Here is a 14,109-nt window from a genome sequence, read left to right on the forward strand (position 1 = left end):
TTTTAAATAATTTAAACATAATTATAGAGTCTAAATATAGAAGCCTTATGTAAGAGTCACTGGAAAGCTGCTGGGATGAGGGAACCTCAGAGTTTAACTAATGGCTGCAATCAATTTTAGCTGTGTTCGTCAACAACTCTGAGTCAGGGAAAGACATGTTACAGCACTTTGACGACCTTTCTGGAAGAAGATGAACAACATGTGAAACTGCAGTTTTTCTTATATAACTGTATTTAGACAAATATTATTGGGCATTCCAAAAACACAACTAAGAAGCTATAGGGAAGAAAAAGAGGATACAAAGGCAATAAAAGTAGTCCTAAAGTAGGTTATAAGATCTTCCTCATTTTGTGAGGGCAGTTACTTTAGTATCAGAAATCTGACAAGGAAATTTCAAGGGGCTGGGGTTGTGGCTCAAGCGGTAACGCACTCGCCTGGCATGTGCAGGGCGCTGGGTTCTATCCTCAGCACCACATAAAAAATAAAATAAAGATGTTGTGTCTACTGAAAAATTGAAAAATGAATATTAAAAATTCTCTTTCTCTCCCTCTTCTTTCTCTCTCTCTAAAAAAAAAGAAAAAAAATTTCAAGAAGGAAAACTGGAGAACAATCTGTCACAAATATAAATACAAATGTCTATAACAAACTGTGGATGATCAAATCCTGCTGTGGAGTGTACTAATGATGTTCATACTTAGTGGAAAAAGGGAGACCAAAATACATGACAAAATATAAGATCAAGAGAGGGAGAGAATTAATTTGATATAATGGTACATTGTTGACAAACAAAATGATACATTATAAAAAATCAAACACAAATAAAAAACACTTTCCCTATCTGTTCAAGAATATCTGCCAAAAATATACATAAAACATCACATGAAATAGTGTGGTGTTAAACTTTCACCCCCTGCTAGAGACAAAATATAGTTTTAATGCTTGCTCAACACACAACTTCTGTTCAATACTGTGCTGGAAATTCCACCCGGGGCAATAATGTAACAAAGAGAAAATAAGGTCACTAGAATTGGAAAATCATAAAAAAGAAAAAAAACAAGTATTAACCCAGTAGCAATTTAATGTACTAAAAAATTCCAAATGAATCTAAACACAAATTATTGGCCATGGTGAATAAATTTAACAAGAATTCTAAACATAATGTCATTAAAATAAAAATTGTAACTACATGCCCACCGGCCAAAAACAACAGAATGGAAAAGGCATTATTTAAGCGTGCAATGTATATAAGTTTTCAAAATATTAATTACCTACTAAAAAAAGCTTTCAAAAATGTGTGAGCTACTTAATTAAAAACAAATTATTATTGGAAAAATATAAAGCCCAAATAAAGTAGGAAATCTACAATATTCATGAGATAAAATATTGAACATGTCAAGATGTCAATTCTTTGCAAATTGGTCTGTGGACTTAATGACGTGCTGACAAATATCCCAAGAGAGTTTTAGGAAATTAACAACCTGAATCTAAATTTTGTCAGGAAATGTAAACTACTGAGAGTAGACAAAAAAAAAAAAAAAAAAACTTGAAGGAGCAGAAGAAATGACACCCCGCTGGATGTCAGGAACAGTTAGGGATCCTCATGGCTTAGTCTGGCCCAGCACTGAGTCCATCAAGGTGCTGCATGGATGAGTTTTGTACTTCTCTCATCTTGTGTTGACAGAGTATTGGGACCATACTGAGAATACAGGAATTTTCAAGAGAACTGAAGTACAATGTGGGAGAAACAGTCTTACCTTGGGGATGAAGTAGTTTCTGAATTTAATGCCACAAGTGGTTGCACGTGGCAAATTGGTTGGCAGGAGATCAATGTATCTCTGGATCTCGTGCACAACAGCCTCTGTGTAGGGCATATGGCTCTTGTCCCGCATGCAGGGGCTGCGATGTCTGCCAATCACATTTTCAATCTCCTGGACTTTAGCTGAAAAGATACACATAAGAACTGATGGGAAGTATATATATGTGTGTGAATGTGTGTCTTCATATGTAGACATATATATCATGTCTTTATATACACATGTGTATATGTAAATACACATTAATATATCTATATATACGTGTACATGTGTGCACATATACATATATGTATGTCTGTGCATATATGTGTATATATATGTACACCTATGTGTGTTATGTGCCTACACATATGTATATATGTGTGCATGTATGTATATATCTGTGATATATATGTAAATACATAGACACATATACACTATAAATCATGCATATTTATTACTCTCCTATGGGGTACTAATTAAGATATATCCATACAAACCTATACAAGCCTCATATACTAGCATATATGATATAAAAGGCAAATAGAAATTACTAAATGTTTCAAATATGATCTTATCACATAATTTAAAAAATACTGTCATTGCAAAAAGAAAAACAGGAATAAATTTTAATTTTATACTAAAATTATATATGACATTTTATAATTAAATTCTACTAGTGAATCATGTTTGCATATCTTTGAGCGTGCACGTGTGTGTACAGTTTTCAGTGAGACAGTTTTCAACCTCTCACTCCTTAGATGTAGCCTTTTGGATCATTCTAAATATTTCTTCTAAAATATTCATATTTCCACCTAATGTTCTATTTCTGTTTTTTGGTTTACCCAATTCTAGAAAATTTCTAATGATTTCCTTGTCAGGATCCATCTCCACTCTATGCAAACCACATATCACAAATAGATACACACACTCATCCCTCTCATACTTCTCTCTACTGCTTCACGTATATATTTGATCACAATTTTTTATTATATCAACATATATTTCTTACACTGTTATGATCACATAACTATTGATACCTTGTAAGGGAGCTATGTACATGTTTGATTTTTTGCATATGTTTGACATATATTTGAACAATTTATACCAACACCTAATTTTCTAGCTGCTGTTTTATATTGTATCTTAACGTTTAGGTTGATATTTCAAACTTCTAGCAATTTTCTAAATAATTAAGCTTCAGATTCTCTCTTTTATTTATTTATTTTTTTAATCTTCCCTTACACCTGCTTTATCTACTTATTGTGGAAGATAGGTTGTTTGCTAGGCCTGGTTACCAGGACCCTCCCTTAAACTCTCGTCTTTATACATGAGGTCTCCTGATTCCTGGAACATGTGATTTTCTCTGCCTTAGTTTCAAATATTTGGATTGAACATATCCTTTAGTATCTTTCTGTGAAAGTGAAAAAAAGGAATAAGATTTTTAGTCAACATATGAATTTGAAATACCTTTTCTTTCCTCTTTCTTTTTTCTCCCTTGAGATTGAACCCAAAATCCCTCTACCACTCTACCACTGAACCATACCAAAGGTCTTTGAATTTTATTTTGAGACAAGGTTTCAGTAAGTTGCCCAGGCTGACCTCCAACTTGCAATCCTCCCAGCCTCAACCTCCAGAGTAACTGGGATTACAGGCTTGTGCCGCCTAACTGGGCTCTTATCCTTTCTCTTAACAGCACAAAATCACAGTTGTTCTTAAGAACTCTGAGGCCATTCTGATTCATAATGCTTTAAATATGACCTCATTTGCTTCTCAAAAGTTGATGTGATTTCAACCCTGAGGTTCTAAAATTCTAAGATCCTCAGTTTCTGAAGTGGATGATTTTATTTAATTCACTCATCTGGATACTTGGAATGAATCTTCCACCTGATCATAGACATGCAGATCTTTCCCTTTGGAGAAAGAGAAATAAGATGGAGGACACTAGCAGTAGTGCATGCCTGGATTCTATATCTGGTGGTTAGTTCCTGGACAGAGAAAAGAGCTAAAAGCATCAGATTTCAAGAAGTGAATATATACCTTCTTTTCAGTTCTGTGCTTTGAACTTTTTTGTGTTTGTGCATGGTGTCCTTGATTACAGAACCTCTTTGGTTCAGTTTTTCTAGACAGTAAACGTCTCTCTTCCTATAAGAGGAAAAGAGTCAACTGCTCAAAGCAGTTGTAGAGGGGACCTGAGCACAGAGGGACTCCTATTTACTGCCTCAATTTCCCCTCTATCTTGTTTGGCATGTCGTACTACTAAATCCTGAATCTTATGGCATTTTTAGTGACCCAGGTTGGTTTTTTCACAGTTCTAAAAATTACAGCTTCATTCTGTCTGCTGAATTAATTATGATCCTTGCTTCTGCTCTCTGTGTTTCAGAAATTTGTTGAAGGTTCGTGAGCTGTTCCCTCTATTCCTCTTCTCCCATGTGTAATTACTTTGTTATAGTTTTGAAGAGGTCCTGAAAACAGGAAAAGATAGTGCATATTTCTAATCTGCAATGATTAACTGGAACCTTTTAAAAGTGCATTCCTAAAATAAATTTGTTGAGAAAATAGAAAATTAATGGAAATGTATGTGTGGAATAACAAAATAACAAACATTTGTGTGGAATAACAAAATTCCTTTAGGCACATCTCCTAAATAGCAACACATTCAGAATACTTCTGAGTATAGAAATCCCTCCCTGCCACCTTAGTAAATTTCTAGTTTCTCTTTATGTTCCAAATGGAGATGTTTGATATTCCCTATCCAGCATTAGGACACTGAATTTTCTGAATAAGGAACAATTTCCACAGAAATCTTGCAATAGCCTACATAATGTTCCAAGGGGCTTCTCCTTAGGAAGACCAACATGCAGTCTTAGGCCAACTCCTCACGCTAGCTGTTGCATGCTGCAATCACTTCCCCGGTGGAATCCAGATATTACCAGAGCTCCACGGCCTTTCTACTGCCCATGCTGTCCTTCACTTCTCTCAGTCACTGTCCCCTACTGTGCAATGTTCTCTTATTTTTATGCCTTTATTAACTTGGAGAAATTAAAGTTGGTGGCACAGAAATTTCAATAAGGAAGCTTCTTCAAGAGAAATAAGATGGCCAGGCGCAGTGGTGCATGCCTGTAATCCCAACCACTCTGGAGGCTGAGGAAGGAGAATCACAAGTTAAAAGCCAGGCTCAGCAACAGCGAAGCACTAAGCAACTCAGTAAGACCCTGTGTCTAAATAAAATATTTTTAAAAAGGGCTAGGGATGTTGCTCAGTTGTTGAGTACCCTTGAGTTCAATCTCCAGTATTTAAGAGAGAAAGAGAGAGAGAGAGAGAGAGAGAGAGAGAGAGAGAGAGAGAGAGAGAGAGAGAGAGAAGATGGAGGACACTAGCAGTGTCTTGCCAAATTTCCATTGTGAAATTCACCCTGCTTACCATCTGCTGTCATACCTGTGACCTCAGGGTGCTTCAACAAGAGAAGGAGTCCATATCTCAGAATGGTGCTTACTGGCTCTGTCCCAACTCCAAACACATCATTCACAAGGGTTGTCAAGGCTTCTGTTGTAAATTCAGTCTATGGGTTGGCCTTTTCCTAGGAATAATTCAATGCAATTATTTTACAATTAATTTTGCATTTAATTATAATAAATACAAAAGAACTGGAATTATTAGAAATTTAAGATAATCTGGAAACTGTATAATATAATATTTTAAAAACTTACTGTGCAGTGTGGTAAACTATACATTATTTGACCAAATCTTCATTTCTTACCCTATTACCCATTGTTGCCTAAAGATTCTCTTCATCATTCTTTTTGCAGTCAGGAAGGCCAAACAACATATTTCTTATCAATAAAATACAAGTAAAAGTTTACTGGAGCCAGTTTTCTTTCCTGATTTTTATTCAAAACATAGATACAAGGTACAGATAAGAAAGAAATCATTTTGAGAAGAAGATTTGTAGTTTGAATCTATCCCATTTATTAATTCTTGATTTTACTTCTTGCACTTTAGGGATTTGTTAAGGAAGCCAGATTCTAGACCAACATGGTGAAGATTTGGGTCTACTTTTTCTTCTATTAGGCAAAGGGTCTCTGTTCTAGTGTCTAAGTCTTTGATCCACTTTGAGTTGAATTTTCTGAACAGAAACTTCACAGAAGAAATACAAACAACAAACATAAAAAAATGTTCAACATCTCTAGCAATTAGAGAAATGAAAATTAAAACTACACTGAGATCCATTCACTCCAGTCAGAATGGCAATTATCAAAAATACAAGTAACAATAAATGTTGGCAAGCATGTAGGAGAAAAGGTACACTCATATGTTGCTGGTGGGAAATGCAAATTGATACAACTACTCTAGAAAGAAGTATGTAGATTCCTCAGAAAACTATGAACTGAACCTCCATTTGACCTAGTTATCCCACTCCTTGGTATGTACCCAAAGAACTTAAAAATCAGCATTCTGCCGTGATGCAGCCACATTAATGTTTATAGCAGCTCAATTCACAACAGCTAAGCTATGGAACCAACCTAGGTGCCCTAGAAAAGATGAATGAATAAAGAAAATGTGGTATATATACACAATGGAATATTACTCAGGCACAAAGAAAAATGAAATTATGGTAAATGGATGGAACTGGAGACTAAACTAAGGCCAAATGTTCTCTCTGATATGCAGATGCTAACACACAATAAAGGGGTGAGAAATAGAAGTTCATTGGATTAGACAGAGGGGAATGAAGGGAAGGGGGTGTGGATAGGAGTAGGAAAGACAGTAGAATGAATTGGACATTACTTTCCTATGTTTATATATGAATACATGACCAGTGAATCTCCACAAGAATAGGATCCTATGTAATATTCCATGTATTTATAATATAATATGTCAAAATACACTCCATAGTCATGCATATTTAAAAAGAACAAACAAAAATAAATAAATGAAAAAGTCAAAAAATAATATGCAGGTTTTTTCTTCTGATTAAGAATTTATTTGGACTTAGAATTTCCCACACACCCATTAAGAACTGAAAATAGGGAACTGTGCAAAGCTAATATTAAAGCACAGTATAAAGTAGAATACAGACAAAGATAATGAATTTTAAAGACAGAATGTATTCCAGCTATGAGGCAATAGGTAACTTAGTTTGGTATACAAATACGAGATTAATTCATCATTAATTTAACCCTACTTCTAATTCTAATACAAATTGAAAAGACATTACAAACATGAGGAGAGAGAGTTTAGGTATTAACTGTATATTGAGGATGAAGGAGAGAATAGGGATAATACAGATCCTGATAGGTGGCTAACTCAATACAGCTCTCGTATATTGTAAATGGAGAAAGGAAAGCACTAGATAGCATCAAGGCTGATTTAGAACTGAGGGAACTTATTAGAACAGACACCAACAAGGATAATTTTAAGTTTTGACAAAAGAGGATTTTTAAACATGACTATAAAATCTGTAATTCATGAGTTATGTAAAGTACATAATTTTATAGTCAGTCCAGAGGCAAGAATTTATTTAATGGAGATTGTATAATCCCCCAAGTGAACTATAGCATGTCCAATAATATGTAATCAACACACTCTCTCAACAGGTCTATTCCTAGACAAGGTAACATTGATCTTCCCAAGCTTTCTAAGATTTTCAAGTCAAAATTTCAAAGACTTAAATAGGCAGGTCTTAGAATAAAGCACTTACTGTTGTTAAGATGGCAGTACTAAAAATAAGGAACACTCTAGCTCTGAGGAAACACAAGATTATTTCAGCTCCCTGGGTATGAATTGAAAACATCAGTTCTACAGAGGCTAACTCAGGTAGGAAGTCTGTGGGAAAATTCCTAAAGCTAGCAAACAGTTCAAACTAAAACATCAGGTTCTATAGTGGAAAGAGAATTAACAAAAGCAACAAACAGAAGCAGTGTCCAGGTAGTAGAGGCTCAGTGGGGAAACGGAAGTTCCCCTCCAAGGAGACAAAAGAGTCTTACCCATCAAGATTAAGAAGAGCAGATACCATTGTCAGGCACAGTCACATTCTGAGCAGGGAATAAGCTCAGATAGCATGACTTCATACTTAGAAGACCTAAAAAATTCTACCTGAGACTTCCAGACTCGATAAACAAGTTCAGAAAAGTAACAGGATACAAAATCAACATATAAAATTCAAGTTTTTCTGTATTCCAATAATGAATTTTCTGAGAAAGAAATGAAAAATAAAATTGAAGCCATAAAATACAGACTGAAAAGATTACTTGTACTTAGTGTATGGGAAAATGAGAAGGAAAGGTCTGACCAAGCTCGGCTTCCTGAATGTTCTGATGTTTGAGTAGATCTCGACATACATTTAGTGACGGGTAGGGGTGGGTTAAATAGTCTATGCAGAAGTTCAGAAGTGTATAATGGTGAAGAGATTCGGTAGAGGGAATAAAGGAAGCTTTAGTTGAGCCTAAATGAATTTGGACAAAAAAGGAGCCCCTAGTTTTGTATTCTCAAGTACCCTATAAGCTTGGATGTTGTCATGAAAAGTTCTGATTTGATCAGAAAGAAAAAATGAGCCAGAAGATGGTGTCTTGTTGGCCTGTTTGCTCATTATCTGGAGTCCTGTTTTGTTTATGTGTTGAGGATTCCTCTTCCTACTTGTGTGAGGGTCTTTTAATAATAGTTGTCTATTAATAATAAGCTCTGGGATGGAGATATATCTTAGTTTCAACACATCAAGTCAGCTTTTAAAATATTATTAATTCAACCACCAGTACCTCTTTGAGAGAGTGACCATGGTGATTTCAGAGCTAACCACATAACAACATCTGCTACACTAGTTACTATTACACATCACTACAACTCTGTTGACCAAAAGAGTAATGATTTAGAATAGACTGAGAATATTAAATGTTAACATACATTTTTAATTCCATTTTTTAAAAAAATAAAAATTGATAAACAAAATGTTAGGAAAATAGAAGAAAAATATGGTGGCAAATAAAAGAGAAATAGAAGTTAAAATGAGATAAATATGAAGGATAAAGGATAAAGGGGAGTGCAGGGAAACAGATACGGAAAAACAGAAAAGAGGTACCCAGAGAGAATCCAAGTAATTGATGAAATACATAAAAGAGATATAATTCTGACAAACTGGTTTTTTTCCTACATTTCTGAAAATATGACAAGATGGATGGCCTTGATTTTCTCAGATTTATCTAAATTTCCATGATCCAGCTGCTCATCAAGCTCAACTACAGACAGGAATATTTCCAAATACTCCTTCAACTGCCTTATCATCACATAAATCACTCTATAGGACTTGAAACTTTTTCCCTGACAATTATCTGAATTCCAATCTTCTTCTGGCTCATTTTTATTTCTGATCAAATTAGAACTTTCCATGATACAACATGCAAGCTTATAGGGTACTCGAAAATACCACACTAGGACTTCTTTTCTCTCTAAATTTATTTATGCTCAACCAAGACTTCCTTTATTCCATCTACCTAATCTCTTCACCATTACACACTTCTGAACTTCTGCATAGACCATTTAACCCACCTGAAATTCTCTACCCTGTCCCTCACTGAATATATGTCGAGATCTACTCAAACTTCACAACAGGCAGGAAGCCAACCTTAGTCAGGCCTTTCCTTCTCATTTCCCCATACACTATGTACAAGTAATCTTTTCAATCTGCATTTTATGGCTCCACTTTTATATTTTGTAACTTGTTTATAATTATTTTCTTTTCACCTGAGGTGCAAATTCTGTCTGTCCTCAGGTATATTATTAGTACCTACAGAACAGAATCCATTTATTCTAGTTATTTAACAATTCGATTTTAATTTTTCTATGATGATTTCTGCAGATACATAAAGACAAGGTATGCTTGAAATGTCTGTCAAGAATTTCTTGACTTAGTACTTAAGCATCCCTAGTAACCACAGAATTAATCAATGAGCCACAAAATGTAGACACAATCAGATAACAGCTGTGTTCACATTCGACCTCTTCCATTTTAATCAGGAAACAGTCAATGAAGTCCTGAAGATTGTTCATATCTAAGGATTTTTGATGTTCTTTTGTTTTCTCCAAAAAATACTGTTTCATTTTAGTCAAATTCTTAATAATTTGTTATGACTCCCTGGGAGATAATCAATGAGAGTAGGAAAATTATTTCAGACCTAGAAAATAAAATATTCATTAAATAAGAACATGTGGGCTGGGGATGTGGCTCAAGTGGTATCTCGCTCGCCTGGCATGCATGTGGCCCGAGTTCGATCCTCAGCACCACATACAAACAAAGAGTTGTGTCCGTCGAGAACTAAAAAAAAATAAATATTAAAAAATTCTCTCTCTCTCTCTCTCTCTCTCTCTCTCTCTCTCTCTCTCTCTCTTTAAAAAAAATAAGAACTTGTAAAAAAGACATAGAAATCTTAGTCCTAGTCCATGTTAGAAACTTAAACTGCCTTATCATCACAGAAATAACTCTATTGGACTTGAAATCTACTGATAGATTATATAAAGCAGAATAAAAGGACGGTAGAGAGAACAAGAATAGAAAAGACAGTAGAATAAATATAACATAATTTACACCTATTGTATATAATTTACCTATTAAGTATGCCCACCCACAAAAATGGGCTCCTAATTAGAATAAGATATATTCCATATTTGTATAAATTTTTATCAAAATGGATGCTACTGTTATGTATAACTAAGAAGAACCAATAAAATAGAAAGGAAAAAATGTGTTCACCCTGAAGGGAAAATTTTTACTGTACATATATAATAAATTCCCAAATTATATAAATATTTGAGAGAAAGTACTTTGACTTGAGGATCAGAAATGATAATCATTTCCTATACTCATACATCATTTTCAGATAGAACAATATATTTAAACCAAATTTTTAAACCAATTTTTCCATAGAGATCTGGAAATGTAGATTGACATAAATTACCATAATTTATATTTTGTAGATGAGGACAGAAGTTAAGATAGTTTAAAGGATTTTGGGTAAACTGAGAAAGAGCACAATCTGTTCTTGGCTCCTCTGCGGTGATGCTCATTGGGCTGTTTCCCTGCCCTTTCAGACCACGGAGCTGCTCATTGGGGGACTTCTTTGGCTGTAGCTCTCAACACTGCTGTTACTGTATGAAGCAACCTCAAAAATAGACTGATTTCTACAGAACAGGCAGTGGATTTTGAAAATACCTTGAAATACAATTGGGCAGTCCATGGATAAAGTAACTATACAAGAGTGATTAGGAGATCTCTGAACATTTCACAACAGGCTTTTATAAAGAATGCAGAACACACCAGCTACGTATAGGAAAAACTGGGTTTGTTTAGGAGTTGTACACAGTAAAATGCAATTATTTTCTAATCCTAACCCTATTACCTTGTCATCTAGGATCCCAGCTGAAGCATGAAACATCTCTTCTTTGCTCAGAGTCTCCTTGCAGCACCTGTGAAAGCATTAATTCTTTCTCCTTAATATCCTAATGAGGTATTTCTGCCAAGCACAGTGATAAAAAATCTAGTGGTGATTGGAGGAAAGCCCTGGATGCCCACCAAGTGCCATGATCTTGCTTTGAGCAGTCACCAAAGTACTTTATGAGGATTGGAGATTACTGGGGAAAGCACTGGCCAGAGAGCCAATGGGATTGCCATGTTGGCTCTATATGTGGGCATTCATATTTCTGTGCATAAAATAAAGGACTCATTTACCTTTTCCTAATTTTCACTCCATACCACCAAGTCCATGGGCGAGAGACTGTGATGTACAGATTCACTTCACTGTTTGAACCACTGTAAATAGTGGCCTGTCCAAGAAAAGACCATAAGTATCTTCTCATGAAGAAGGAATTTTGGTCTCACCTGGATCCAAGGGATGCTCATAAGTTTGAGGCTTTCATCTAATTTTTTCATGAAGTTTAGAAAATTCTGGCCTTTAGAGTCAAAAAGATTCTGGAAGATTATGGAGCAGATCACATTGCAGGGAGCACCACCCAGGAAAATGGTAGGATCACAGGGTGAGGCTAAAAAGTTGAGGACAATAAATAATTAATACTAAAGTATACATTAAAAGTATTTTTCTTTGAGATAACAGGAAAAGGCAATTTTAGAAACTTTAGGCAATACCTATCTAGAAATCCCCTTAACAGGAAAATATTCAGCATGCTAAAGATGAGGATATTACTTTTACCTTAAACTTGACTTGACTTTTTTTCTACTAACCAGGTTAATAATGGTTTTTCTAATGCTTCATTCGCATCCACTGCCTTTATTTAAACCATTTAAACCAAAAGTATAACTTGTTTGGGAAAACATTTTAAAAGATCACTTTTGGAAACAGCTGCTAATTCAAGTTCACTGCCGCAGTCTGGCTGGGCAAACTAACTGGGGGATGATGAGCAACTTGTGAAGGTTGATACAGCAGAAGTGGGAGCTGCTTTATTGACGGACAGTATATATATGTATACACACACACACACACACACACACACACACACACACTTAACTGATTATACACAGCTTGTTTCAATTAACATCCAGATACATCAATTGGTCATTAAGGAATCCTCATCATCTTAATAATTACACACAGCTTAACTTAATTGACATAATCTAGACACAACAGTCAGTCATTAAGGAATGTCTATCATCTTAATGGCTCGCTGGCATTACTTCTCAAACCCCTCTTCTTGGCAAAGTGCCAGGCGCCTGCAGTCTTGACTTGTTTGTGGCCCTCATCAGTTCACTGCAGATTTATATTTGTCATCAAAGACTGTAGGTAAATAGGAATGATGCAGAAAGAAAAAAGTAGTTAGGAATGAATGTAAATCTTTTAAAAATACATAATGACCCTTGAAAGATTCATTTGTAAAGCTAGCAGAGGGAAAGACTAAACAGAGAGCCCTTAGGGATGAATTTGTGTATCTGTGGATCAATTAAACAGAATCAGAAAACATCCATTTTTATGAGAGAAAAAAAGAAAAACCTTTATAAACAATGACATGCTTTTTTTTTTAAAGTACAAGTGAAAAACTTTTATCTTAAATTGAATCTGAGGAAAACAAACAAAAGGCTAAATTAATAAATGGACTGTTTATTTCTTCATTTCAGAGAGGAGATAAATTTCCCCACCTTAGGAAGCAGAGTTGATCATCTCCAATTGCCTCAAAATTTAATCTGTTTGGCAAATCTGCCCTCTTGTGAACTTCTGGAATATTTTTATTAACCCTATACTCACCAATAGAATAATATATTTTTTATTGGTTGTTTTTAGTTATACATAACAATAGGATTCTTTTGACATGATTATAAAAGCATGAAATATAATTTCATCTAATTCAGTCCCCAGTATTTCCCTTTCCATGCTCCTCCTCCTCCCCCATTCCCTTCCCTCTATTCTACTGAACTTTCTGCTATTTACTTACAGTTTTTTTTTTTAAATTAGCATCTCATAGATGTATATTATGGTGGGATTCACTGTAGTATATTCTCAAATAAATTTGAAGGTTGACCATCATTATGTTCAATCCTATCATTTTATAGATAAAGAAATTAAAATAGTACAAAGGATTTTCATTTTGTGGGTGTTATAGTTTGGATATAAATTATGCCCTAAAAGTTCATGTGTGAGATAATGCAGGAATGATCAGGGGAAAATGGTTGGATTGTTACAATCTAAATAGTAGATGAATATACTGATAAGGATTAACCAGGTGTTAACTGGGCAGGTGGGTTTAGGTAAGTCACTGGGGCATGACTTTGGGTTATTTATTTTGTCCCTGGTGAGTGGAGCGCTCTCTCGCGCGCGCTCTCTCTCTCTCTCTCTCTCTCTCTCTCTCTCTCTCTCTCTCTCTCTCACTCTCTCTCCTTTGATATTGCCATGTCTTGAGCTACTTTCCTCTACCATACCCTCCCACTGTAATATCCCGCCTCATCTCAGGCCCAGAGTCATGGAGTCAGCTGATCATAGACTGAACCTCTGAAAATATGAGCCCAAGTAAACTTCTCCTGCTCTGAATTGTTTTTTTTTTTAGTCAAAGTAGTTCAAAACGTTGACCCAAACCATAGGGCTATGTAAAGTGAATTTACAATGAAGCCATCAATAAACTTCATTTGGGTGACTTGATTAAAAAAAAAAAAAACTAAACCAAGGAAGTGAAAGACCTCTAGAATAAAAATCACCAAAAAAAAAAAAAAAACTGATGAAAGAAATTGAAGAAGATTCTCAAAAAAATGGGAGAAAAAAATCTCATATTCATAGATTGGAAGAATTAAGATTTTTAAAAGATTCATATTATTGAAACAATTTGC

At 35.0% G+C, this 14,109-nt stretch overlaps 1 pseudogene across 1 annotated transcript; it reads right to left on the reverse strand.

Annotated features, from left to right (window-relative positions):
- Positions 1 to 213: 213 nt before the first annotated feature.
- Positions 214 to 11,841, reverse strand: LOC101970768 (cytochrome P450 2C18-like; annotated as a pseudogene). The gene is made up of 3 exons (XR_013426101.1): positions 11,662 to 11,841; positions 5,232 to 5,373; positions 214 to 1,939 (listed from the first exon to the last, which is right to left on the reverse strand). The product of XR_013426101.1 is annotated as a cytochrome P450 2C18-like (transcript).
- Between the last annotated feature and the right edge of the window lie 2,268 nt (positions 11,842 to 14,109).

The sequence above is a fragment of the Ictidomys tridecemlineatus genome, chromosome 1, assembly GCF_052094955.1.
Source record: "Ictidomys tridecemlineatus isolate mIctTri1 chromosome 1, mIctTri1.hap1, whole genome shotgun sequence".
NCBI classification, from domain to species: domain Eukaryota; kingdom Metazoa; phylum Chordata; class Mammalia; order Rodentia; family Sciuridae; genus Ictidomys; species Ictidomys tridecemlineatus.